Source organism: Lithobates pipiens, unplaced genomic scaffold (assembly GCF_037356315.1).
Source record: "Lithobates pipiens isolate NorthernLeopardFrog02 unplaced genomic scaffold, aLitPip1_a1.2 Scaffold_76, whole genome shotgun sequence".
Lineage (NCBI taxonomy): Eukaryota > Metazoa > Chordata > Amphibia > Anura > Ranidae > Lithobates > Lithobates pipiens.
Window position 1 is genome coordinate 68,496 of NW_027507899.1, and position 25,703 is coordinate 94,198.

A 25,703-nucleotide genomic window follows, 5' to 3' on the forward strand; every position below is an offset into this window, starting at 1 on the left:
GATCATAGATACACCCAGAAAAGGGTATTCTTGCCCCAGACAAAGATCAGCGCAGTAAAGGAACTGATTCAGGTGGTCGAAGCAAGATGAATTCTTCTATTCAGCTTTTTCATGAGTTTTTGGGAAAGATGGGAGGCTTCATTTGAGGTCGTTCTTTATGCTCAGTTTCATTTAAGACTGCTGCAAAACAGTATCCTATCGGCTTGCAACAAAGGGTTCAAGCTCTAGATTCCCAATGTGTCTGATTCCCAAGCCTACAGCCACATCACCCTGAAAGCGCCCAATCTTGTCGGATCTTGGAGGCTACGCAGGGTCAGGCCTGGTTAGTGCCTGGATGGGAGACCATCTGGAAATACCAGGTGCTGTAGGCTGGGTGCACTGGAGCCTCAGTTTATGGTTGATAACTAGGAATGAGCTTTATGTTTGGGTTGAACATGAGTTTGGCTCAATTATTGGCTGTTCGCCATTCGCCAAATAGTGAACAATTTGTGATCGCGGCAAATTCGAAAGCCACGGAACATCCTTTAAAAGTCTATGGGAGAAATCAAAAGTTCTAATTTTAAAGGTTAATATGAAAGTTATTGTCATAAAAAGTATTTGGGACCAGTGTCCTGCCCCAGGGGACATGTATCAATACAAAAAAGTTTTAAAAACTGAAGTTTTTTTTTGGGAGCAGTGATTTTAATAATGCTTAAAGGGGTTGTAAAGCTTTGTTTTTTTATTTTCTAAATAGGTTCCTTTAAGCTAGTGCATTGTTGGCTCATTTACCTTTTCCTTCAATTTCCCTTCTAAATGTTACATAGTTACATAGTTAGTCAGTTTGAAAAAAAGACACATGTCCATCAAGTTAAACCACAAAAAAAAAATATATAATAATATCATACAATCCCATATACCCAATTCTATACCCACAGTTGATCCAGAGGAAGGCAAAAAACCCAGCAGAGCATGATCCAATTTGCTAAAGCAGGGGAAAAAATTCCTTCCTGATCCCTCAAGAGCCAATCAGATTTTCCCCGGATCAACTTTACCTATAAATGTCACCCAGTTATATTCTGTACACTTAGGAAATAATCCAGGCCTTTCTTAAAGCAATCCACTGATCTGGCCAGAACCACCTCTGCAATTCCACATTTTCACAGCTCTTACTGTGAAGAAACCTTTCCATATTTGGAGATGAAATCTCTTTTCCTCTAGACGTAAAGAGTACCCCCTTGTCATCTTTGTTGACTGTAAAGTGAATAACTCAACACCAAGTTCCCTATATGGACCCCTTATATATTTGTACATGTTGATCATATCCCAGAGAGAATAAATTCAGTTCCTCTAATCTTTCCTCATAGCTGAGCTCCTCCATGCCTCTTATCAGTTTGGTTGCCCTTCTCTGCACTTTTTCCAGTTCCCCGATATCCTTTTTGAGAACTGGTGCCCAAAACTAAAGGGCATATTCCAGATGAGGTCTTACTAATGATCTGAACAGGGGCAAAATGATATCTCTCTCTGGAGTCCATACCTCTCTTAATAAAGGAAAGGACTTTCCTCGCTTTGGAAACCGCAGCTTGACATTGCATACTATTATTGAGCTTATGATCTACCAAAACCCCCATGTTTTTTTACTTTGTCTGAATTTCTCACTTCCTGTTTCTCCTCAGTAAACTTCACACCATCATCCGAGCGGTGTCTGGTCAGCCAGAACAGCTTACTGAGGAGGAACAGGAGGTGAGAAATTCAGACAAATAAAACAAAGAAAAAAAAACATTTAGAAGGGAAAACTAAGGGAAAGGTAAGTGAACCAACAATGCACTAGCTTAAAGGAACCTATTAAGAAAATAAAAAACAAACTTTTACAACCCCTTTAAGTGAAACAATAAAAGTGAAATTTACCTTTAAATTTCATACCGGGGGGGTGTGTATAGTATGCCTGCAAAGGGGCACATTTCCCATGTTTAGAACAGTTAGAGAGCAAAATTACATTTCTAAATGAAAAAAACTAATTTAAAAGTACTCGTGGCTATAATGAATTTTCGGTCTGCAATACACATAAAAGTCATTGAAAAAATAAAATAAAACGGCATGGGATTCCCCCACAGTCCATTGCCAGGCCCTTTGGGTCTGGTATGAATATTAAGGGGAACCCCAAACCAAAATTGAAAAAAGAAAAATAGCTTGGGGGTCCCCCCAAATTCCATACTAGGCCCTTCGGGTCTGGTATGGATATTAAGGGGAACCCTGCACCAATTTAAAAAAAATGGCGTAGGGTTCCCTCTCAAAATCCATACCAGACCCTTATCCGAGTATGCAACCTGGTAGGCCACAGGAAAAGGGGGGATGAGAGAGCGCCCCCCCTTCTGAACCGGACCAGGCCACATGCCCTCAACATGGGAAGGGTGCTTTGGGGTAGGCACCCAAAGCACTGTGTCCCCATGTTTACGGGGACAAGGGCCTCATCCCCACAACCCTTTCCCAGTGGTTGTGGGGGTATGCGGGTGGGGGGCTTATCGGAATCTGGAAGCCTCCTTTAACAAGGGGATCCCCAGATCCCAGCCCCCCTGTGTGAAATGGAAATGGGGTACAAATGTACCCCTACCATTTCACAAAAAAGTGTCAAAAATGTTAAAAAGACAATAGCCGTTTTTTGACAAGTCGTTTATTAATTTCTTCTTCTTTCCCCCGCTTCTTCCATCTTTTCCTCCATCTTGTTCTTCTCCTGCTTCTTCCTCTATCTTCCTCTGCTTCTTCCTCCGGTCTTCTCAAGCTTCCTCCGGCATCTTCCTCTGGCTTTTTCTCCCCTCGCTTTGTTCTCCGGACAATCCTCCTCAATGGGAGGCTCCCTCTGTGTGACGCTTCTGTTCTTGTGACAGCTCTTATATAACTGAGGGAGGGGCCACCCAGTGACCCCACCCCCTCTGATGCATGGAGACTTCCCTATGGCTTTCCTTGTGGTGTTAGAGGGGGGCGGGGTCACCCCAAAGGACAATTAGCACTTTTGATTATTCATGTTTGTGTCCCATAGACTTTAGCGGTGTTCGAACCAATTTTTTGGCTGTTCGCATGTTCTGCTGCAAACCGAACCGGGGGGTGTTCGGCTCATCCCTATTGATACCCAAAAATCTGCAAAAGGAAAAATCCTTCCTTCAGTTACCTGGGAAATGGTAAGAACATATGCCAACCTTTTTTGGGTTGGGGTGCAGTCCTGGAAGAGGCAACTGTCCAAGAGAAGTGGCCCAGGTCAGAAAGGGCCTTGCCCATTAACATTCTAAAAATCCAGGCAGAGTACTTGGTCCTGAAGGCTTGAACGTTCAGTTTACAGAATTGTCCTGCCCAATGCCACAACAATGGCCTATATTAATCACCAAGGGGGCACAAGAAGTTGTGCGGCCCAGAGAAAGGTGATCATATCATATCTTGAGCAGAAAACAATGTACTTTGACTATTGGCAGTCTTCATTCTAGGAATAAAAAATTGGCAGGAGAACTACTTGAGTCGCCAGCAGTTGTTCCCGGGAGAATGGTTCCTTCAACCCAATATCTTCCTGTTAATATATCAAAGATAGGGGATCCCAGACATAGATCTGTTTGAGTCCAGGTTCAACAAAGAAATCAACAACTTTGTATCAAGAACAAAGGAGGCCTTACTATTTCCGTGGAATCCATTCTCACTGATTTATGCATTCCCTCCTATTCTGCCTGCGTCCATGACTTCTTCACAGGATCAAGCAGGAAGAGAAGTCGGGTATGCAGAGAACGTAAAGATGGCAGTAGGGCACACATGGACCCTATCTCCATGGCCAGACCTTCTCTCACAAGGTCGGATGTTCCAACCTACTTTGTAAACGCTAAATTTAATGGTTTGGCTATTGAGACCCACACTCTGAAGAAGCATGGGCTGTCAGATTCAGTGGTTTCTACCTTGGTTAATGCAAGGGAGACGGCCTCCATAATTGTATATTATGGAGTCTGGGAAGCATACATCTCCTGGTGTAAAACCAGAGATGGCACCCCAGGAAATAGGTCAAAGATAGAATCCTTGACTTTCTGCAGATGGGGTGAGAAATAAAGATGGCCTTGAGTGCTTTCTAAGGACAGGTTTCGGCCTTATCTGTATTATTTCAATGACCACTTGCTTCACATTTTTTGGTTCTTAACTTTATTTAGGGGTAACACGGCTTAATCTCTGGTTAGGTCAACCCTGAACCTTTCAAACTTGAATTTAGTTTTGTCGGCATTACAAAATAGCCCTTTTGGGCCGATAGGACATTTTCCCTTGGTCCTTTTTGACAAGGAAACAATTTTTATTTTTTTCTGGTAACCATATCTGCTGCAAGAAGGGTATCAGAATTGTCTGCTCTTTCTTGTAAAGAGCCATATTATTATTGTTTTCAAGGATAAGGTGGTATTGTGTCCTCATCCTAACTTTTTACCAAAGGTAGTATCAGGTTTTTTTATCTAAACCAGGATATTGTTCTGCCTTTTTTTTCCAGAACCTTGTTCTATGGAAGAACCACTACATTTTCTTGATGTGGTGAGAGCAGTCAAAGTCTACTTAAAGGCGACTACACAGATTAAAAAAACTGATGTCTTGTTCGTGTTGCCTGAAGGTCCTAAAAGAGAACAGGCAGCATCGAAATCTACTATTTATAAAATGGATTCAACAAGTAATCATTCAAGCTTATGGTTTCAAGAGGTGGATTCCACCCTCTCAAATCAAAACGCACTCCTCTAGGGTTAGTTAGTGCTCCGTGGGCAGTGCATCATCGAGCCTCCATGGCTCAAATCTGCTAGGCCGCAAATTGGTCTTCAATCCATACATTTACTATATTCTTTCAGGTGGATGTAAAAAGTCATGAGGCCATCGTCTTTGGGCGTAGTGTGCTGCAGGCAGCAGTATAACTCATTTAGTCTCATTTTGTCCTAATTCTGTTGTGTCTCCCTCCCCTCAGTTGGCAGTGCTCAGGGACATCACACACAGTAATTACTATGGCTCTGTGTCCCGTGATGTAGGATAAAGAAAATACCTGTAAAATCCTGTTCTTGTGAAGTACATCACAGGACAGAGGTCACACCCCTCTTTCTGGTATATATGTGTATTGTTTTGCTACAAAAACTGAGGTCCTCCCAGTATGGGAGGGGTTATATAGGGAGGCAACATTCTGTTTAGGATGTGCCAGTGTCCAGCACCTGAAGGTGGACTATAACCCACATAGTAATTACTATGGCTCATGATGTACTTCAAAAGAAAAAGATTTTACAGGTAAGCTGTTATAAAAATCCTATTTTGTGGGAAAAAAGGGACGTTCATTTTGTTTGTGTACAACGTCGCACGACCGCGCAATTGTCAGTTAAAGTGACTTTGTGCCGAATCGCAAAAAAATGGCCTGGTCATTAAGGGGGCAAATCCTTCCGGGGCTAAAGTGGTTGATGTCGGGTGCATTAGCCGCAATGTCTCCTGGGATTACTTGAACGAGATCCCAGGAGACAGTGCGGGCTTCAGCAGGAAATGACACTGATCCCCGCAAGAGACCGCCCATCGCCGCAGGGGTTTAAAATAAACTACTACAGATTACAAAAGGTAGGTGAATCCAAAAAAAAAACAGGTGGCATTATGAAATATATGAACTAGAGGCAACAGAATGGGCAAATGTTTTATTATGAGTGCAGAACCCCTTTAACAATCTAGGAGGTGACTGAACGTGTTGATGCTGACTGACCCTGCCTTAAAGAGGAAGTAAAGCCTCTGAAAAAAAAAATATACCCTACAAAGGCATAATGAGCTAGTATGCCTAGCATACTAGCTCATTATGAATTACATACCTGAAATCAAAGCCCCTGCATCGGCCCTCATTCGCCTCCTCTGATGCTTCCATCTATCCCAGAGTGACTTCCGGGTATCGCAGCTCCGGCGCTGTGACTGGTCAGAGCCGCGATGACGTCAATCCCACGCTGGTGCCGCCACTAACGATATGATAGCCATTAGAAACGGCACGTTCAGTGTGCCTGCACCTGATTTCATGGATAGACATGGGTGCCGATTAGTGATGGCCGAACGGTTCGCCCGGCGGTCGTTTCGCGGCGAATTTCCGACATTCGCGGTCCGCACGTTCGAACGCCTTTTTCCGTCGTTCGCCGCGGCGGACTTACGTGTTTAATGTATACAAGAACTTTAACCTTTGGTGACACGTTTATCATGTGATACAGGACAGCCAATTGAGACATGACAGCACATGGACACTTGTACATTCCCCCTAACCTATAAATACACCCGATCCGGTGGCCATTTTACATTCTTTCTTCTGTTAAGATAGGGACAGGTTCCTGTGTGGAGTAGGGAGAGATAAACCACTAGCTATTTGGTACACAAAAGTTCTTTTCAGGACTGGTATAGGTGTTAGGTGTTGATAGGTTTGCTGTGCTGCTGATTCTTGCAGCAGCCTGAGTGTCTTTTGTTAGTTTAGAGAAAGGGAAAGGACGGTGTATGCTACAGGGACAGCCAGATTAGTCTTTCATCATCATCATCATCATCATCATCATTAGCTGTTACTATCAAGGTCCACAAAAGAGCTGTTCCAGTAACCACTAATCGTTCTCTTTTTTTGCCAATTTGTATAGGGACAGGAAGGAAGCAGTGTTGTCAGGCAGTGAGGGTAATTTTAAAGACTTGCTGTTATTATTAGTTCCACAAAGGTTCTTTTCAGGACTGGTATCAGTGGTACAGTAATAGGCTTGTACATGTATAATATTCTTTCTTCCAAATATAGAAAGGATATTATACTTGACTGCTGCCCTTCTGCTGCAGTCTGCTAAACATTCACAACTCACTTGTTCCACAAAAGTTCTTATAAGGACTGGTAACTTGGTATAGGGTGCTACGGTACATAGGCTTGAGTGCGGTACAGTCTGCTGTTCTGTAAGGACCGCTATCGGTCCACAATAGATAGGGTTGACGTGCACCACTGCTGACCGCTGCCCTATACTGCAGCAGTCCTTCAGCGGTATAGGGACTGACGTACAGTCTGCTAATCACTAACACACAACCTGCTTGTTCCACAAAAGTTCTTATAAGGACTGGTAACTTGGTATAGGGTGCTACGGTACATAGGCTTGAGTGCGGTACAGTCTGCTGTTCTGTAAGGACCGCTATCGGTCCACAATAGATAGGGTTGACGTGCACCACTGCTGACCGCTGCCCTATACTGCAGCAGTCCTTCAGCGGTATAGGGACTGACGTACAGTCTGCTAAACACTAATACACAACCTGCTTGGTCCACAAAAGTTCTTATAAGGACTGGTAACTTGGTATAGGGTGCTACGGTACATAGGCTTGAGTGCGGTACAGTCTGCTGTTCTGTAAGGACCGCTATCGGTCCACAATAGATAGGGTTGACGTGCACCACTGCTGACCGCTGCCCTATACTGCAGCAGTCCTTCAGCGGTATAGGGACTGACGTACAGTCTGCTAAACACTAATACACAACCTGCTTGGTCCACAAAAGTTCTTATAAGGACTGGTAACTTGGTATAGGGTGCTACGGTACATAGGCTTGAGTGCGGTACAGTCTGCTGTTCTGTAAGGACCGCTATCGGTCCACAATAGATAGGGTTGACGTGCACCACTGCTGACCGCTCACCTATACTGCAGCAGTCCTTCAGCGGTATAGGGACTGACGTACAGTCTGCTAATCACTAACACACAACCTGCTTGTTCCACAAAAGTTCTTATAAGGACTGGTAACTTGGTATAGGGTGCTACGGTACATAGGCTTGAGTGCGGTACAGTCTGCTGTTCTGTAAGGACCGCTATCGGTCCACAATAGATAGGGTTGACGTGCACCACTGCTGACCGCTGCCCTATACTGCAGCAGTCCTTCAGCGGTATAGGGACTGACGTACAGTCTGCTAATCACTAACACACAACCTGCTTGTTCCACAAAAGTTCTTATAAGGACTGGTAACTTGGTATAGGGTGCTACGGTACATAGGCTTGAGTGCGGTACAGTCTGCTGTTCTGTAAGGACCGCTATCGGTCCACAATAGATAGGGTTGACGTGCACCACTGCTGACCGCTGCCCTATACTGCAGCAGTCCTTCAGCGGTATAGGGACTGACGCACAGTCTGCTAAACACTAATACACAACCTGCTTGGTCCACAAAAGTTCTTATAAGGACTGGTAACTTGGTATAGGGTGCTACGGTACATAGGCTTGAGTGCGGTACAGTCTGCTGTTCTGTAAGGACCGCTATCGGTCCACAATAGATAGGGTTGACGTGCACCACTGCTGACCGCTCACCTATACTGCAGCAGTCCTTCAGCGGTATAGGGACTGACGTACAGTCTGCTAATCACTAACACACAACCTGCTTGTTCCACAAAAGTTCTTATAAGGACTGGTAACTTGGTATAGGGTGCTACGGTACATAGGCTTGAGTGCGGTACAGTCTGCTGTTCTGTAAGGACCGCTATCGGTCCACAATAGATAGGGTTGACGTGCACCACTGCTGACCGCTGCCCTATACTGCAGCAGTCCTTCAGCGGTATAGGGACTGACGTACAGTCTGCTAATCACTAACACACAACCTGCTTGTTCCACAAAAGTTCTTATAAGGACTGGTAACTTGGTATAGGGTGCTACGGTACATAGGCTTGAGTGCGGTACAGTCTGCTGTTCTGTAAGGACCGCTATCGGTCCACAATAGATAGGGTTGACGTGCACCACTGCTGACCGCTGCCCTATACTGCAGCAGTCCTTCAGCGGTATAGGGACTGACGTACAGTCTGCTAAACACTAATACACAACCTGCTTGGTCCACAAAAGTTCTTATAAGGACTGGTAACTTGGTATAGGGTGCTACGGTACATAGGCTTGAGTGCGGTACAGTCTGCTGTTCTGTAAGGACCGCTATCGGTCCACAATAGATAGGGTTGACGTGCACCACTGCTGACCGCTCACCTATACTGCAGCAGTCCTTCAGCGGTATAGGGACTGACGTACAGTCTGCTAATCACTAACACACAACCTGCTTGTTCCACAAAAGTTCTTATAAGGACTGGTAACTTGGTATAGGGTGCTACGGTACATAGGCTTGAGTGCGGTACAGTCTGCTGTTCTGTAAGGACCGCTATCGGTCCACAATAGATAGGGTTGACGTGCACCACTGCTGACCGCTGCCCTATACTGCAGCAGTCCTTCAGCGGTATAGGGACTGACGTACAGTCTGCTAAACACTAATACACAACCTGCTTGGTCCACAAAAGTTCTTATAAGGACTGGTAACTTGGTATAGGGTGCTACGGTACATAGGCTTGAGTGCGGTACAGTCTGCTGTTCTGTAAGGACCGCTATCGGTCCACAATAGATAGGGGTGACGTGCACCACTGCTGACCGCTGCCCTATACTGCAGCAGTCCTTCAGCGGTATAGGGACTGACGTACAGTCTGCTAAACACTAATACACAACCTGCTTGGTCCACAAAAGTTCTTATAAGGACTGGTAACTTGGTATAGGGTGCTACGGTACATAGGCTTGAGTGCGGTACAGTCTGCTGTTCTGTAAGGACCGCTATCGGTCCACAATAGATAGGGTTGACGTGCACCACTGCTGACCGCTGCCCTATACTGCAGCAGTCCTTCAGCGGTATAGGGACTGACGTACAGTCTGCTAAACACTAACACACAACCTGCTTGGTCCACAAAAGTTCTTATAAGGACTGGTAACTTGGTATAGGGTGCTACGGTACATAGGCTTGAGTGCGGTACAGTCTGCTGTTCTGTAAGGACCGCTATCGGTCCACAATAGATAGGGTTGACGTGCACCACTGCTGACCGCTCACCTATACTGCAGCAGTCCTTCAGCGGTATAGGGACTGACGTACAGTCTGCTAATCACTAACACACAACCTGCTTGTTCCACAAAAGTTCTTATAAGGACTGGTAACTTGGTATAGGGTGCTACGGTACATAGGCTTGAGTGCGGTACAGTCTGCTGTTCTGTAAGGACCGCTATCGGTCCACAATAGATAGGGTTGACGTGCACCACTGCTGACCGCTGCCCTATACTGCAGCAGTCCTTCAGCGGTATAGGGACTGACGTACAGTCTGCTAAACACTAATACACAACCTGCTTGGTCCACAAAAGTTCTTATAAGGACTGGTAACTTGGTATAGGGTGCTACGGTACATAGGCTTGAGTGCGGTACAGTCTGCTGTTCTGTAAGGACCGCTATCGGTCCACAATAGATAGGGTTGACGTGCACCACTGCTGACCGCTGCCCTATACTGCAGCAGTCCTTCAGCGGTATAGGGACTGACGTACAGTCTGCTAAACACTAATACACAACCTGCTTGGTCCACAAAAGTTCTTATAAGGACTGGTAACTTGGTATAGGGTGCTACGGTACATAGGCTTGAGTGCGGTACAGTCTGCTGTTCTGTAAGGACCGCTATCGGTCCACAATAGATAGGGTTGACGTGCACCACTGCTGACCGCTCACCTATACTGCAGCAGTCCTTCAGCGGTATAGGGACTGACGTACAGTCTGCTAATCACTAACACACAACCTGCTTGTTCCACAAAAGTTCTTATAAGGACTGGTAACTTGGTATAGGGTGCTACGGTACATAGGCTTGAGTGCGGTACAGTCTGCTGTTCTGTAAGGACCGCTATCGGTCCACAATAGATAGGGTTGACGTGCACCACTGCTGACCGCTGCCCTATACTGCAGCAGTCCTTCAGCGGTATAGGGACTGACGTACAGTCTGCTAAACACTAATACACAACCTGCTTGGTCCACAAAAGTTCTTATAAGGACTGGTAACTTGGTATAGGGTGCTACGGTACATAGGCTTGAGTGCGGTACAGTCTGCTGTTCTGTAAGGACCGCTATCGGTCCACAATAGATAGGGTTGACGTGCACCACTGCTGACCGCTGCCCTATACTGCAGCAGTCCTTCAGCGGTATAGGGACTGACGTACAGTCTGCTAAACACTAATACACAACCTGCTTGGTCCACAAAAGTTCTTATAAGGACTGGTAACTTGGTATAGGGTGCTACGGTACATAGGCTTGAGTGCGGTACAGTCTGCTGTTCTGTAAGGACCGCTATAGGTCCACAATAGATAGGGTTGACGTGCACCACTGCTGACCGCTCACCTATACTGCAGCAGTCCTTCAGCGGTATAGGGACTAAGAGTTTTGTCACAGGGTCATTTAAAAAATGACATGCAGAGGAAGAGGCAGGCCCTTCCGCAGGGGTGGTAGGGGTAGGGCAGGAGCAACAGGCTTGAGCCAAAGTGGGAAGTTGCAGAAGGTGCGTTCAATTACTTTAAAGGATGCACCAGACTTGGTTGAGTGGCTCGCTCAGCCTTACTCTTCTGCACCCTCCTCATCCTCTCGATCTGCACCCTCTTCTTCACTCTCTGCTATGTGCACCCCCAAAGACACTACCACCAACAACACCACCACCACCACCACCACCACATACCTTCCGCTTGAGTCACTGGAATTATTTTCCGATCCATATCAAGAGGACATTTCTGATGCGCAGCCACTCTTGGTATTGGATCAGGAAGAGGAGGTAGCAACAAGCGCTACTCAGCAGTCTGACGCCAGTACCCAGATCAGCCCAAGGAGGAGGTTGGTCCCCGGTGTTGCTGCCTACTCTACTTATAGCGGTGGGGAAGGTGACGTTGATGATGACGTGTCTAGTGATGTCACGTGGGTGCCCACAAGAGAGGAAGAGGAGGGGAGTTCAGAGGGAGATATGGACCAGCAGATAGGGAGGAGAAGCAGCAATGACTTACATTGCACAGCAGGGACAAAGCAGACTGCAAATGTATCAGGAGCGAGTCATCGACCATGTACGGTCACATCTGGCGCTCCCAGGACACCGGCACATGGCTCCGCAGTGTGGGCTTTTTTTAACGTGTCCGCTGCTGACAATAGCGTTGCCATCTGCAATCTTTGCAGTCAACGCGTTAGTCGCGGTAAGCCCAATACTCACCTAGGGACGACCGCCTTAAGAAGGCACATGAGCAGCCATCACCGAGCCCAGTGGGAGCAACGGAACACACAAAGCCACACTGCAGGCTCTCACCGTCCAGCCTCGTCTTCTACTTCTCCTTCTCCTCTCTCCTCACAATTGTCCTCCACTCCACCTTCCATCACGCCAAGCTCACATTTTTCTGCAAAAAGGCAGGCTTCCGTGGGCCTAATGTTTGAGCGTAAAAAAATGATGACGCCGGATAACCCTCTTGCCCAACGGTTGGCGGCTGGCTTGTCAGAACTCATAGCCCGCCAACTACTGCCATATAAACTGGTGGACTCGGAGGCCTTTCGCAAATTTGTGGCCATTGGAACACCACAATGGAAGGTCCCAGGAAGGAAGTATTTCTCAGAGAAGGGCATCCCAGAGCTATATGGCCATGTTCAGCGGCAAGTGAATGTATCTCTGGCACACAGTGTCGGTGCCAAGATACATCTGACCACAGACACGTGGTCTAGCAAACACGGGCAGGGAAGGTATATCAGTTTTACTGCCCACTGGGTGAACCTTCTGACGGCCGTCAAGCATGTAACCCGTGGCACCCGTGTAGATTTGGTTTTACCGCCACGGATTGCATGCAGGCCTGACTCTTCTTCTCCTCCTCCTACTCCATCCTCCTCCCTCTCCTCCTCAGCTGCCTCCTCCTTTTCCGCTGCTAGCGTCTCTTCCACTGCACCGCCCAAGCTCCCCAGAACCTATTCCACATGCCAGGTGAGACGTTGCCATGCCGTGCTGCGTCTGTTGTGCCTGGAAGCAAAGAGCCACACTGGCCCGGCACTCCTTTCAGCTTTGCGTTCACAGGCAGATGAGTGGCTAACACCGCTCAATTTGACAGTTGGTAAAGTGGTGTGTGACAACGGTGCCAATCTGCTTAGCGCATTGAAACAGGGCAAAATCACGCACGTGCCGTGCATGGCACACGTCTTAAACTTGGTCGTGCAGCGATTCCTTGTCAAATACCCTGGGGTCCAGGACATCTTGCGGCAGGCAAGGAAAATCTCGGCCCATTTCAGAAGATCTTACACGGCCATGGCTCGCCTTGCTGACATTCAGCGGCGACACCATCTGCCGGTCAGACGTCTTATTTGCGATTGCCCGACGCGATGGAACTCAACCTTCTATATGCTTGATAGGCTGCTCCAGCAGAAACGTGCAGTTAACGTCTACCTGTATGAACTCTGCGAAAGAAACGGTTCTGGGGAGCTGGGTTTTTTTTCACCGCGCCAGTGGCTGCTCATGCGCGACACATGCAGACTTCTGCGGCCATTTGAGGAGATCACCAAACTGGTCAGTCGCAGCCATGGCGCCATCAGTGACATGGTACCTTATGCCTTCTTTCTGGAGCGTGCATTGTGTCGTGTCATTGATCAGGCTGTGGAGGAGCAGGAGCGGGAAGATGAGGAAGTCGCAATGCTGGATGAATTCCCAGGGGGGGCTACTCTATCTGAGACAAGTCAACAACAGGAGTCTGATGAGGAGTCAGAGGAGGATGGTGCCGGGGCGGATGAGCAGGAGCAAGAAGAGCATGCTTTAAACCTTTCTGGGATCCCTGTTGTGCGAGGATGGGGAGAGGAGAATGAAGAGGACGACATTATCCTGGATGATGAGCAGGAGCCAGGCCACCACACCGCTTCCACTTTAGTGCAAATGGGGGCCTTCATGCTCCAGTGTTTTAATAGGGACCCCCGTATAAAAAGCATGAGGGTCAAGGACCAGTACTGGGTGGCAACGTACTTAGACCCCCGGTACAAACACAAAATGGCGGAAATGTTACCGCCGTCGCAGAGGGCTGTCAGAATGCAGCACTTCCAGGCCTTGCTTCGAGAAATGCTGCATTCTGCTTTTGCGTGCGCTGGCAGAGGAGCAATTCCCACTCCCAGAGAAGGATTTGCGGGTACCAATCCAACAGCGCCTGCAAGAAGAGGCCGGTTTGAAGATGTGTTGGTGACTTCGGATATGAGGTCATTCTTTCAGCCGACCCATCGACAGGTGTCATCCGGATCCAGCATCAGGGAACGCCTAGACCGTCAGGTGTCCGACTACATTGGGTTAACGGCCGATGTGGACGCTCTGAGGAGTGATGAACCCCTAGACTACTGGGTGGGCAGGCTTGACCTCTGGCCAGAGCTTGCCCAATTTGCAATCGAACTGTTGGCTTGCCCCTCATCCAGTGTCCTGTCCGAAAGGACGTTCAGCGCAGCAGGGGGGATTGTGACCGATAAGCGTACTCGCCTAGCTCACCACAGTGTTAACTACCTCACATTTCTAAAAATGAATGAGGCATGGATCTCGGAGGAATTCAACACATGTGATCAGTAGACCATGTATATGTCTATAAACAATTTTTGGAATCAAGCACACAGACCTTCTTAATTCATTTGGCTCACTTCCCTGACCCAAAAAAGCACACCGTACTATATGCCCCTACCCTCCTCTTTGAAGAGGTTGAGCGGTGTCATATTTCTACTGGGGCTGCTTATTATGAGGGGTTCCCACCATCCCTGTGCTGTGCTGACTTCCTCCTGGGTGTTCTTATTATGAGGGGCTCCCACCATCCCTGTGCTGTGCTGACTTCCTCCTGGGGGTTCTTATTATGAGGGGATCACACCATCCCTGTGCTGTGCTGACTTCCTCCTGGGGCTGCTTACGGTGCTGCTGTCAGCGCTGTATGTCACGGAGCTGCTGTCAGCGCTGTATGTCACGGAGCTGCTGTCAGCGCTGTATGTCACGGAGCTGCTGTCAGCGCTGTATGTCACGGAGCTGCTGTCAGCGCTGTATGTCACGGAGCTGCTGTCAGCGCTGTATGTCACGGAGCTGCTGTCAGCGCTGTATGTCACGGAGCTGCTGTCAGCGCTGTATGTCACGGAGCTGCTGTCAGCGCTGTATGTCACGGAGCTGCTGTCAGCGCTGTATGTCACGGTGCTGCTGTCAGCGCTGTATGTCACGGAGCTGCTGTCAGCGCTGTATGTCACGGAGCTGCTGTCAGTGCTGTATGTCACGGAGCTGCTGTCAGCGCTGTATGTCACGGAGCTGCTGTCAGCGCTGTATGTCACGGAGCTGCTGTCAGCGCTGTATGTCACGGTGCTGCTGTCAGCGCTGTATGTCACGGAGCTGCTGTCAGCGCTGTATGTCACGGAGCTGCTGTCAGCGCTGTATGTCACGGAGCTGCTGTCAGCGCTGTATGTCACGGAGCTGCTGTCAGCGCTGTATGTCACGGAGCTGCTGTCAGCGCTGTATGTCACGGTGCTGATGTCAGTGCTCTGTATTACGGTGCTGCTGTCAGTGCTCTGTATCTCCTGCACCCTCTTGTTTGCCTACCCTGGTCCCTGACCTTCCCTCTCCTCCATTGCCTTCATTAGCTCCATAGTCCTGAATTGTCAGAACAATTTCCCAAATAAAAAAAAAATGCTTGTAGTTATCGATCCCAAATTCACCTCATACATGTATTATGCTATTGTCCAGGTGGTGGGACTACGTGCTACCCCCTAATAATTACCCCGTGGCCGCAAATTCGACCTAAAGGTTTGCGAAATTCGCCTCCCATTGAAGTCAATGGAGCCCGCGGCGAACGGTCGTTTTCGCGAACGTTTGTGTCCGTTCGCGTTTCGCGTTCGCGAAACGTCCCGTCGGAAGTTCGTCCATCACTAGTGCCGATATTTCTGCAAATATCTCCTAAACCTTTTAGGTTTGGAAAATATTTCTGGCGCCTACAGGTAAGCATTAATCTAGACTTACCTGTAGGTTAATGTGGTTGTATTGGGTTTACAATCACTTTAAGCCATGCTGGAACCAAGTACATATTTCAGCTTTCCTGAATGAAAAGGTAGCTGCCAAGCAGGTCACCAGCGTTCGCTCAACATCCGGGGGATGTGGTTCTCTCACTCAACCAAGAAAGACGGCAAATTGACTTCCTGGTTAAGTTGGAAGGAGAAAAATACCCCATTGATAAAAAGTAGAATGTTAAGTGAGGCTCCTCGAGTACAAAGCCTGCAGTTCTGACACCCATTTTTTAGAGGTTGTAGCAACCAGAAATACGGTCTTTAGGGTTTGCAGAGTGTAGCCAATTCTGTAGAATAGAAAAAAAGGCCTTGATAGAAATGAAAACCATAAGCAAGTTCCACATAGGAAACAATGCTTTCCTGGGGGGTCTATAACTTCAAGCAAGCCTTTTTAAGAATTGTATCACTAAATGGTTCAGGACTCCTTAAACCCCTACAAGTGCAGACAAGGCTGACTAATTCAACCTAGGCCCCTCTTCAGCTCCAGTTGTAAGTAGTGATGGACGAACTTCCGATGGGACGTTTCACGAACGTGGACCGCGGACGCGGCCGATAGTTCGCGAACCATAACGTTTGCGGCGGGCCCCATTGACTTCAATGGGAGGCAAACTTTGCAAACCTACAGGTCAAATTTGCAGCCACAAAATAATTACTAGCTGTGCACGCATAGTCCCACCACATGGCCAATGACATAACACATGTATGAGGTGAATCTGGGATCGAAAACTACAAGCATTCTTTTCTTATATGTGAAATTGTGACAATTCAGGACTGTGGAGCGCATGAAGGCAATGGAGGAGAGGGAAGGTCAGGGTAGGCACAGAAGAGGGTGCAGGAGATGATCACAAGCAGCGTGACATACAGCAATGACACCTGCACCGTGATAGAGTCATCTGACACCAGCACCATGATAGAGAGCACTGTCATCAGCAGCCTGACATAAAGCACTGACACCAGCACCATGATATACAGCACTGACACCAGCACCGTGATATACAGCACTGACACCAGCACCGTGATATACAGCACTGACACCTGCACCATAAGCAGCCCCAGGAGTAAGTCAGCATAGCACAGGGATGGTGGGAGCCCCTCATGAGCATAGCACAGGGATGGTGGGAGCCCCTCATAATGAGCATAGCACAGGGATGGTGGGAGCCCCTCATAATATGCACAGCAGAGGTACAGCCCCAGGAGTAAGTCAGAATAGCACAGGAATGGTGGGGGACCCTCATAATAAGCAGCCCCAGGAGGAAGTCAGCACAGCACAGGGATGGTGGGAGCCCCTCATAATGAGCATAGCACAGGGATGGTGGGAGCCCCTCATAATATGCACAGCAGAGGTACAGCCCCAGGAGTAAGTCAGAATAGCACAGGGATGGTGGGAGCCCCTCATAATAAGCAGCCCCAGGAGGAAGTCAGCATAGCACAGGGATGGTGGGAGCCCCTCATAATGAGCATAGCACAGGGATGGTGGGAGCCCCTCATAATGAGCATAGCACAGGGATGGTGGGAGCCCCCCATAATATGCACAGCAGAGGTACAGCCCCAGGAGGAAGTTAGCACAGCACAGGGATGGTGGGAGCCCCTCATGATAAGCAGCCCCAGGAGGAAGTCAGCATAGCAGAGGTATGGTGGGAGCCCCTCATAATAAGCAGCCCCAGGAGGAAGTCAGCATAGCACAGTGATGGTGGGAGCCCCTCATAATGAGCATAGCACAGGGATGGTGGGAGCCCCTCATAATATGCACAGCAGAGGTACAGCCCCAGGAGGATGTCAGCACAGCACAGGGATGGTGGGAGCCCCTAATAATAAAGCAGGCTCAGGAGAAATATGACACCGCTCAACCTCTTCAAAACAGGAGGGTACGGGCATATAGTACGGTGTGCTTTTTTTGTACAAGGAAGTGAGCCAAATTAAAAAAGAAGGGCTGTGTGCTCAATTAAAAAAATTGTTTATAGACATATACATGGTCTACTGGTCACATGTGTTGAATTCCTCCGAGATCCATGCCTCATTCATTTTTAGAAATGTGAGGTAGTTAACACTGTTGTGAGCTAGGCGAGTACGCTCATCAGTCAAGATCCCCCCTGCTGCGCTGAACGTCCTTTCGGACAGGACACTGGATGAGGGGCAAGCCAACAGTTCGATTGCAAATTGGGCAAGCTCTGGCCAGAGGTCAAGCCTGCCCACCCAGTAGTCCAGGGGTTCATCACTCCTCAGAGCGTCCATATCGGCCGTTAACCCGATGTAGTCGGACACCTGACGGTCTAGGCGTTCCCTGATGCTGGATCCGGATGACACCTGTCGATGGGTCGGCTGAAAGAATGACCTCATATCTGAAGTCACCAGCACATCTTCAAACCTCTTCTTGCAGGCGCTGTTGGATTGGTACCCACAACTCCTTCTCTGGGAGTGGGAATTGCTCCTCTGCCAGCGCACGCAAAAGCAGAATGCAGCATTTCTCGAAGCAAGGCCTGGAAGTGCTCCATTCTGACAGCCCTCTGTGACGGCGGTAACATTTCCACCATTTTGTGTTTGTACCGGGGTCTAAGTACATTGCCACCCAGTACTGGTCCTTGACCCTTATGATTTTTATATGGGGGTCCCTATTAAAACACTGGAGCATGAAGGCCCCCATTTGCACTAAACTGGAAGCGGTGTGGTGGCCTGGCTCCTGCTCATCATCCAGGATAATTTCGTCCTCTTCATTCCCCTTTCCACGCACAACAACAGGGATCCCAGAAAGGTTTATAGCATGCTCTTCTTGCTCCTCCTCATCCTCCCCGGCACCATCCTCCTCTGACTCCTCATCAGACTCCTGTTGTTGACTTGTCTCAGATAGAGTAGCCCCCCCCCTGGGAATTCATCCAGCATTGCGACTTCCTCATCTTCCCGCTCCTGCTCCTCCACAGCTTGATCAATGACAACGCAATGCACGCTCCATAAAGAAGGCATAAGGTACCATGTCACTGATGGCGCCATGGCTGCGACTGACCAGTTTGGTGATCTCCTCAAATGGCCGCAGAAGTCTGCATGCGTCGCGCATGAGCAGCCACTGGCGTGGTGAAAAAACCAAGCTCCCCAGAACCGTTTCTGCCGCAGAGTTCATACAGGTAGACGTTAACTGCACGCTTCTGCTGGAGCAGCCTATCAAGCATATAGAAGGTTGAGTTCCATCGTGCCGGGCAATCGCAAATAAGACATCTGACCGGCAGATTGTGTCACCGCTAAATGTCAGCAAGGCGAGCCATGGCCGTGTAAGATCTTCTGAAATGGGCCGAGATTTTCCTTGCCTGCCGCAAGATGTCCTGGACCCCAGGGTATTTGACAACGAATCGCTGCACGACCAAGTTTAAGACGTGTGCCATGCATGGCACGTGCGTAATTTGTTTCAATGCGCTAAGCAGATTGGCACCGTTGTCACACACCACTTTACCAACTGTCAAATTGAGTGGTGTTAGCCACTGATCTGCCTGTGAACGCAAAAGCTGAAAGGAGTGCCGTGCCAGTGTGGCTCTTGGCTTCCAGGCACAACAGACGCAGCATGGCATGGCAACGTCTCACCTGGCATGTCGAATAGGTTCTGGGGAGCTTGGGCGGCGCAGCGGAAGAGACGCTAGCGGCGGAAAAGGAGGAGTCAGCTGAGGAGGAGAGGGAGGAGGATGGAGTAGGAGGAGGAGGAGAAGAGCCAGGCCTGCATGCAATCCATGGCGGTAAAACCAAATCTACACGGGTGCCACGGGTTACATGCTTGACGGCCGTCAGAAGGTTCACCTAGTGGGCGGTAAAAGTGATATACCTTCCCTGCCCGTGTTTGCTAGACCACATGTCTGTGGTCAGATGTATCTTGGTACCGACACTGTGTGCCAGAGATACATTCACTTGCCGCTGTACATGGCCATATAGCTCTGGGATGCCCTTCTCTGAGAAATACTTCCTTCCTGGGACCTTCCATTGTGGTGTTCCAATAGCCACAAATTTTTGAAAGGCCTCCGAGTCCATCAGTTTATAAGGCAGTAGTTGGCGGGCTATCAGTTCTGACAAGCCAGCCGTCAACCGTTGGGCAAGAGGGTTATCCGGCGTCATAATTTTTTTACGCTCGAACATTAGGCCCACGGAAGCCTGCCTTTTTGCAGAAAAACGTGAGCTTGGCGTGATGGAAGGTGGAGTGGAGGACAATTGTGAGGAGAGAGGAGAAGAAGTAGAAGACGAGGCTGGACGATGAGAGCCTGGAGTGTGGCTTTGTGTGTTCTGTTGCTCCCACTGGGCTCGTGATGGCTGCTCATGTGCCTTCTTAAGGCGGTCGTCCCTAGGTGAGTGTTGGGCTTACCGCGACTAATACGTTGCCAGCAGCGGACAATTTAAAAAAGCCCACAATGCGGAGCCATGTACCGTACATGGTCGATGACTCGCTCCTGATACATTTGCAGTCTGCTTTGTCCCTCCTGTGCAATGTAAGTTCTTCCTGCTTCTCCTCCCCATCTGCTGGTCCATATCTCCCTCTGAACTCCCCTCCTCTTCCTTTCTTGTGGGCACCCACGTGACATCACTAGACACGTCATCATCGACGTCACCTTCCTCACCGCTATAAGTAGAGATCTCGGAGTAGGCAGCAACACCGGGGACCAACCTCCTCCTTGGGCTGATCTGGGTACTGTCGTCAGACTGCTGAGTAGCGGTTGTTGCTACCTCCTCTTCCTGATCCAATACCAAGAGTGGCTGCGCATCAGAAATGTCTTGATATGGATCGGAAAATAATTCATGTGACTCAAGCGGAAGGTATGTGGTGGTGGTGGTGTTGTTGGTGGTAGTGTCTTTGGGGGTGCACATAGCAGAGAGTGAAGAAGAGGGTGCAGATCGAGAGGATGAGGAGGGTGCAGAAGAGTAAGGCTGAGTGAGCCAATCAACCAATTCTGGTGCTTCCTTTGACGTAATCGCACGCACCTTCTGCAATTTCCCACTTTAGCTCAAGCCTGTTGCTCCTGCCCTTCCCCTACCACCCCTGCGGAAGGGCCTGCCTCTTCCTCTGCCTGTCATTTTTTAAATGACCCTGTGACAAAACTCTCAGTCCCTATACCGATGAAGGACTGCTGCAGAATAGGGCAGCAGTCAGCAGTAGTGCACCTCAACCCTATATATTGTGGACCTATACCAGTCCTTAAGGATTAGCAGACTGTACCTCACTCAACCCTATATACTCTAGTACGCTATACCTTACCAGTCCTTAGAAGGACCTTTGTGGAACTAGTAGGTTGTGATTAGCAGACTGTACCTCACTCAACCCTATATACTGTAGTACACTATACCTTACCAGTCCTTAGAAGGGGCCTTTGTGGAACTAGTAGGTTGTGATTCGCAGACTGTACCTCAGTCCCTATACTAATAAAGGACTGCTGCAGTATAGGGCAGCAGTCAGCAGTAGTTCACCTCAACCCTATATATTGTGGACCTATACCAGTCCATAAGGATTAGCAGACTGTACCTCACTCAACCCTATGTACTGTAGTACACTATACCTTACCAGTCCTTATAAGGACCTTTGTGGAACTAGTAGGTTGTGATTAGCAGACTGTACCTCAGTCCCTATACTCATAAAGGACTACTGCAGCAGAAGGGCAGCAGTCAAGTATAATATTCTTTCTATATTTGTAATAAAGAATATTATACGTGTACAAGCCTATTACCATACCAGTCCTGAAAAGAACCTTTGTGGACCTAATAGTAACAGCTACTGATTAAACTGACTGTCCCTCACTGCCACACACAGCTTCCTGTCTGTCCCTATTTAAACTGACAAAACAGGCTGCTGCAACAATAACTTGAATAGCACTCAAAACTATATCCTGTACTACTTTACCATACCAGTCCTGAAAAGGACTTTTGTGGACCTAATAGTAACAGCTAATGATTAAACTGACTGTCCCTGCTGCACATAGCGTCCTGTCCCTCTCTCAGCACTGACAAAAGACAGGCTGCTGCAACAATGACTTGAATAGCAGTGCCTCAAACCTATATCCTGAACTACACCTATACCATACCAGTCCTTAAAAGAACTTTTGTGGACCTAATAGCTAGAGATTTGGGTCACTGCAGTCTCTCCCTGCTCCACACAGCAACCTCTCCCTATAGTGACATACGAAAGAATGTAAAATGGCCGCCGGATCGGGTCTATTTATAAGTTAGGGGGAATGTCCAATTGTCCATGTGCTGTAATGTCTCAATTGGCTGTCCTGTACCCCATGATGGATGTGTGATTATAGGTCTTTTACACAGTAAACACGCAAGTCCGCCGGGCGGACCGCGAACAGCCAAAATTCGCCGCGAACCGACCGCCAGGCGAACTGTTCAGCCATCCCTAGTTGTAAGAATTATCGAATATTGGCTTGCTTAGGTCTGAGATCTGCATCATTTCCCCATATTCTTTGGTAAGTCTTCTTCAAGAAGACCTCTCTGGTTTGACACAAGTTAGGCCCTACCTGCACTGAGCACATTTGACTTGGTAGCTTCCCAGGCTCTAGACTTTGTGAGGCCTTAGACATGAGGCCCTACTAATTCCCATGATGGGAAAAATTCAAGCGATAGACCCCTAGTAATTTTTTCACTCTCCACCCCAACATCCAAAAAACAAACATGTACATAGACTTATCTAAAAAAAAAAAAACTTTAATAATGTACACATACAAGTCTGGTTCACACTCACTGATTGCACCAAGCTCCCTGATGACAGGAGGCAGGGTGGTAGGATGCCATAGGTGTGTTACAGGGGGCTTATGGGAATAATGACAGGGGGTGGGGTGGTAAGATGCCAGAGGTGGGGTAGAGAGGGATGATGGGGATGTTGATGAAAATGGGTGGGGTGATAGGAGGTCAGCAAATTGGCATAAAAATGACAGTGGGTGGGTAGGAAGCTGTCAGTGGGGTACTGATGGAGGGTAGGATGGTTGGATGCTAGAGGTGGTGTACAGGGGGGTGATGGGGTATTTATTACAGGGGGCAGGGTGGTAGGATGTCAGAAGTGGGTTATGGGGATGATGATAGTGGGTGGGGTGGTAGGGAGCCAGCAGTAGGGTAAAGGGGAAGAAGATTACAGGGGATGGGGTGGTAGGAAACTGGCAATGGGATACAGGTGGGATGATGATGACAGGGGTGGGATGGTAGGAAGCTGGCAGTGGGGTACAGGGGGGATGAAGATTACAGAGGGGTGGATTGGTAGAAAACTGTCAATGGGTTACAAGGGGGATGAAGAGTACAGGGGGCAGGGTGGTAGGACACCAGGCACAGGGGTATTATGATAAGGCTGGAGATGATGACAGGATGTAGGTGGGTAGAAAGTCGACAGTGGGGTAAGGGGGGGGGGGTGAACATAAGGATGATGATAACAGGGTAAGGTGATGGATGCTAAAGGTGGGCTACATGGGGATAATGGGGGTTTTGATGACAGGACGCAGTGGTAGGATGTCAGAGGTGGGGTACGGGGGCGATAACGATGACAGGGGGTGGAGTGATGGGAAGCTGGCTGTGGAGTACCAGGAGGGATTAAGATGAGGATGACGGGGTGGGGTGGTAAAATGTCAGAGGTGGGGTACAGGGGATAACGATGACAGATGGTGGGGTGGTAGGAAGCTGGCAGGGGGGATGAAGATGATGGGTGTGGGGTGGTAGGAAGCTGGCAGTTGGGTGCAGGGGGGGTGATGGGGTGGGGTAGTAGGAAGCTGGCAGTGGGATGCAGGGGGATGAAGATGACACGAGGGTGGGGTAGTAGGATGCCAGGCACAGGGGATTATGTTGAGGATAGAAATTATGACAGGGGGTAAGTTGGTATGAAGTATGATGACAGAAGGGTAGTGGGATGCCAGGAACAGAGGGATGATGAGGAGGATTATGATTATGGCAGGGGGTCAGTAGGTGGCATCATATACCAGTTGTCAGCCTGTCAGTGTCAGTTAATACCTTAAGGCTGTGGCAGACTGGCTCCTCAATGACACGGCAGCTCTGGCAAGTCCTTCATTACAGGCCAATCTGTTCTGGAGCGTAGAGCAGGGAGCTGCTCAGCCGGTGCATGCAGGAGATTCAGAGCGTGGCAGAAGGGAGAGGAGCCAGGGAGGGAAATACATACAGACACCCACTGACCTGGGGACCTCGAGCAGTTCTCAAGTGGTCAGTCCACCCACCCGCCTGCGGCTGGGAAAAGTAGTTGCGGACACTGCAGATTTTTCCTCCGCATTAAAGATAGTTCAGGGACACCAACAGTTTCAACATACAACTTATGCAAATTAAGTGGCCGCCGCAAGGCCCCTGGGAGCGTGAGGCCTTAGGCGACCGCCTAACTTGCCTAATTAGAGAGCCTCTGTCTCTTGGAGCTGGATGGGAAAACTGTCCGTGAGAGAGCGAATCCGTCATCACTGGAAGCGCAGTGGTGAGTCAAGGCTTAAGAGTAGGAGAGAGAGAGAGAGAGAGACACACTAGAGCCTCCTAAGCCAAAATGGTATGTAGCACTGACCCCCGAAGGAGTGGCTGGTTTTGCTGGCCTTACCATTACCTCCTCCACCTCGTGCTCATCTAGGGGTTTCCTGAGGTTGATGGCCCAATAAACTATAGAGACCAACACTTGAATCCCTTTAGGAATTTTTATTTGCAAAAAACGTTGAACAGAACACAGTCTCTAAGTAGGGAATAGAGGGGATGGGTAGGAAAGCTCAGGTACTCTTGGAACTGCTGACACTTTAAATGTCTCTCTCTAGGTGATCCAGGGAATAGCCATTCGCAACTGGATATTTCAACTATCGGATAAATCCCCTTTAGTGGACTTAGCAGCCGACGGGTGATTTAAGCTTATCAAAGTCTCTGCCACAGACTTGGTTGTAGAACTTTAGAATAGAACAGAAAGTCTCTCACAGAACTTAGTTGTAACTGAAGGATGAAGTTAGGAACTCTCTTACAGTACCAATATCTTGCAGGCGGTCCGGCGATACCATAAGAATGCGGATTCACTTGGTGTCCTTTCAGCTTAGCATCCAGGCTCTTACCGAGCAGCCAACCTCGTGTGTGGCCCTCTTCTGAAGAGTCCTCCCCGGTTGCATTTTCAGTTGTTGGGCTTCTCCAAACACGAGATGGCACCGGACCACCTTGGAACCCTCCTTCCAGTTACTGTGCCTCGGGCTAGCCAGCCCTGAGACTCGGAAATGGATGGATCAGCACCCCAGGCCACGAGGACCTCTGGGGGCTGGCCATGAGGGCCTCTGGGGGCTGGCCAGGAGTAGGGATGAGCTTGGTGTTCGACTCAAACACTGGCTGTTCGCCGTTCGGCGAATTTCGAATGTTATGGGCCATTCGCGCCAAATTTGTGTGGCACTCACGGCCCACAATGCACTGCACCATCGCAGTGCATTGCTGGCTCATGATTAGCCAAGCATGTACTGTGACCCCGCATGCTTGGCCAATCACAGCGCCGGCAGCGAGGAGGGCCATAACTGGCCACAGGCAGGATGCCTGTGGCCAATTGTAGCGCAGGGGGTTTAGTACAGGCCCTCACAATATATGAGGCCGCCAGTGCGGCAGCCTTGTGTAGTGTGTTCCAGTGTGCAGGGAAATCTGCACACCGGAAAAGTGAAAAAAAGGGAAAAGTGAATTTGCAGGAGTTAAAGAGGGTGTTGTGTGCCTCCAGCACAGTATACTCCTGTAACTACCCTTTATTTCTGGTGTTCTCTAATACAGGCATCTGCAGGAGTTAAAGTGGGTGTTGTGTGCCTCCAGTACAGTATACACCTGTAGCTACGCTTTATTGCTGGTGTTCTCTAATACAGGCATCCACAGCAGTTAAATTGGGTGTTGTGTACCTCCAGCACAATATACACCTGAAGCTACCCTTTCTTACTGGTGTTCTGT

The 25,703-nt window shown here is 48.7% G+C and overlaps 1 protein-coding gene and 1 pseudogene across 1 annotated transcript in view; both read left to right on the forward strand.

Annotated features, from left to right (window-relative positions):
* LOC143959454 (uncharacterized) overlaps positions 1-25,703 on the forward strand; it is an 86,477-nt gene that overhangs the window by 15,689 nt on the left and 45,085 nt on the right. The window lies entirely within an intron of this gene.
* LOC143959459 (5S ribosomal RNA) lies at positions 253-371 on the forward strand (annotated as a pseudogene).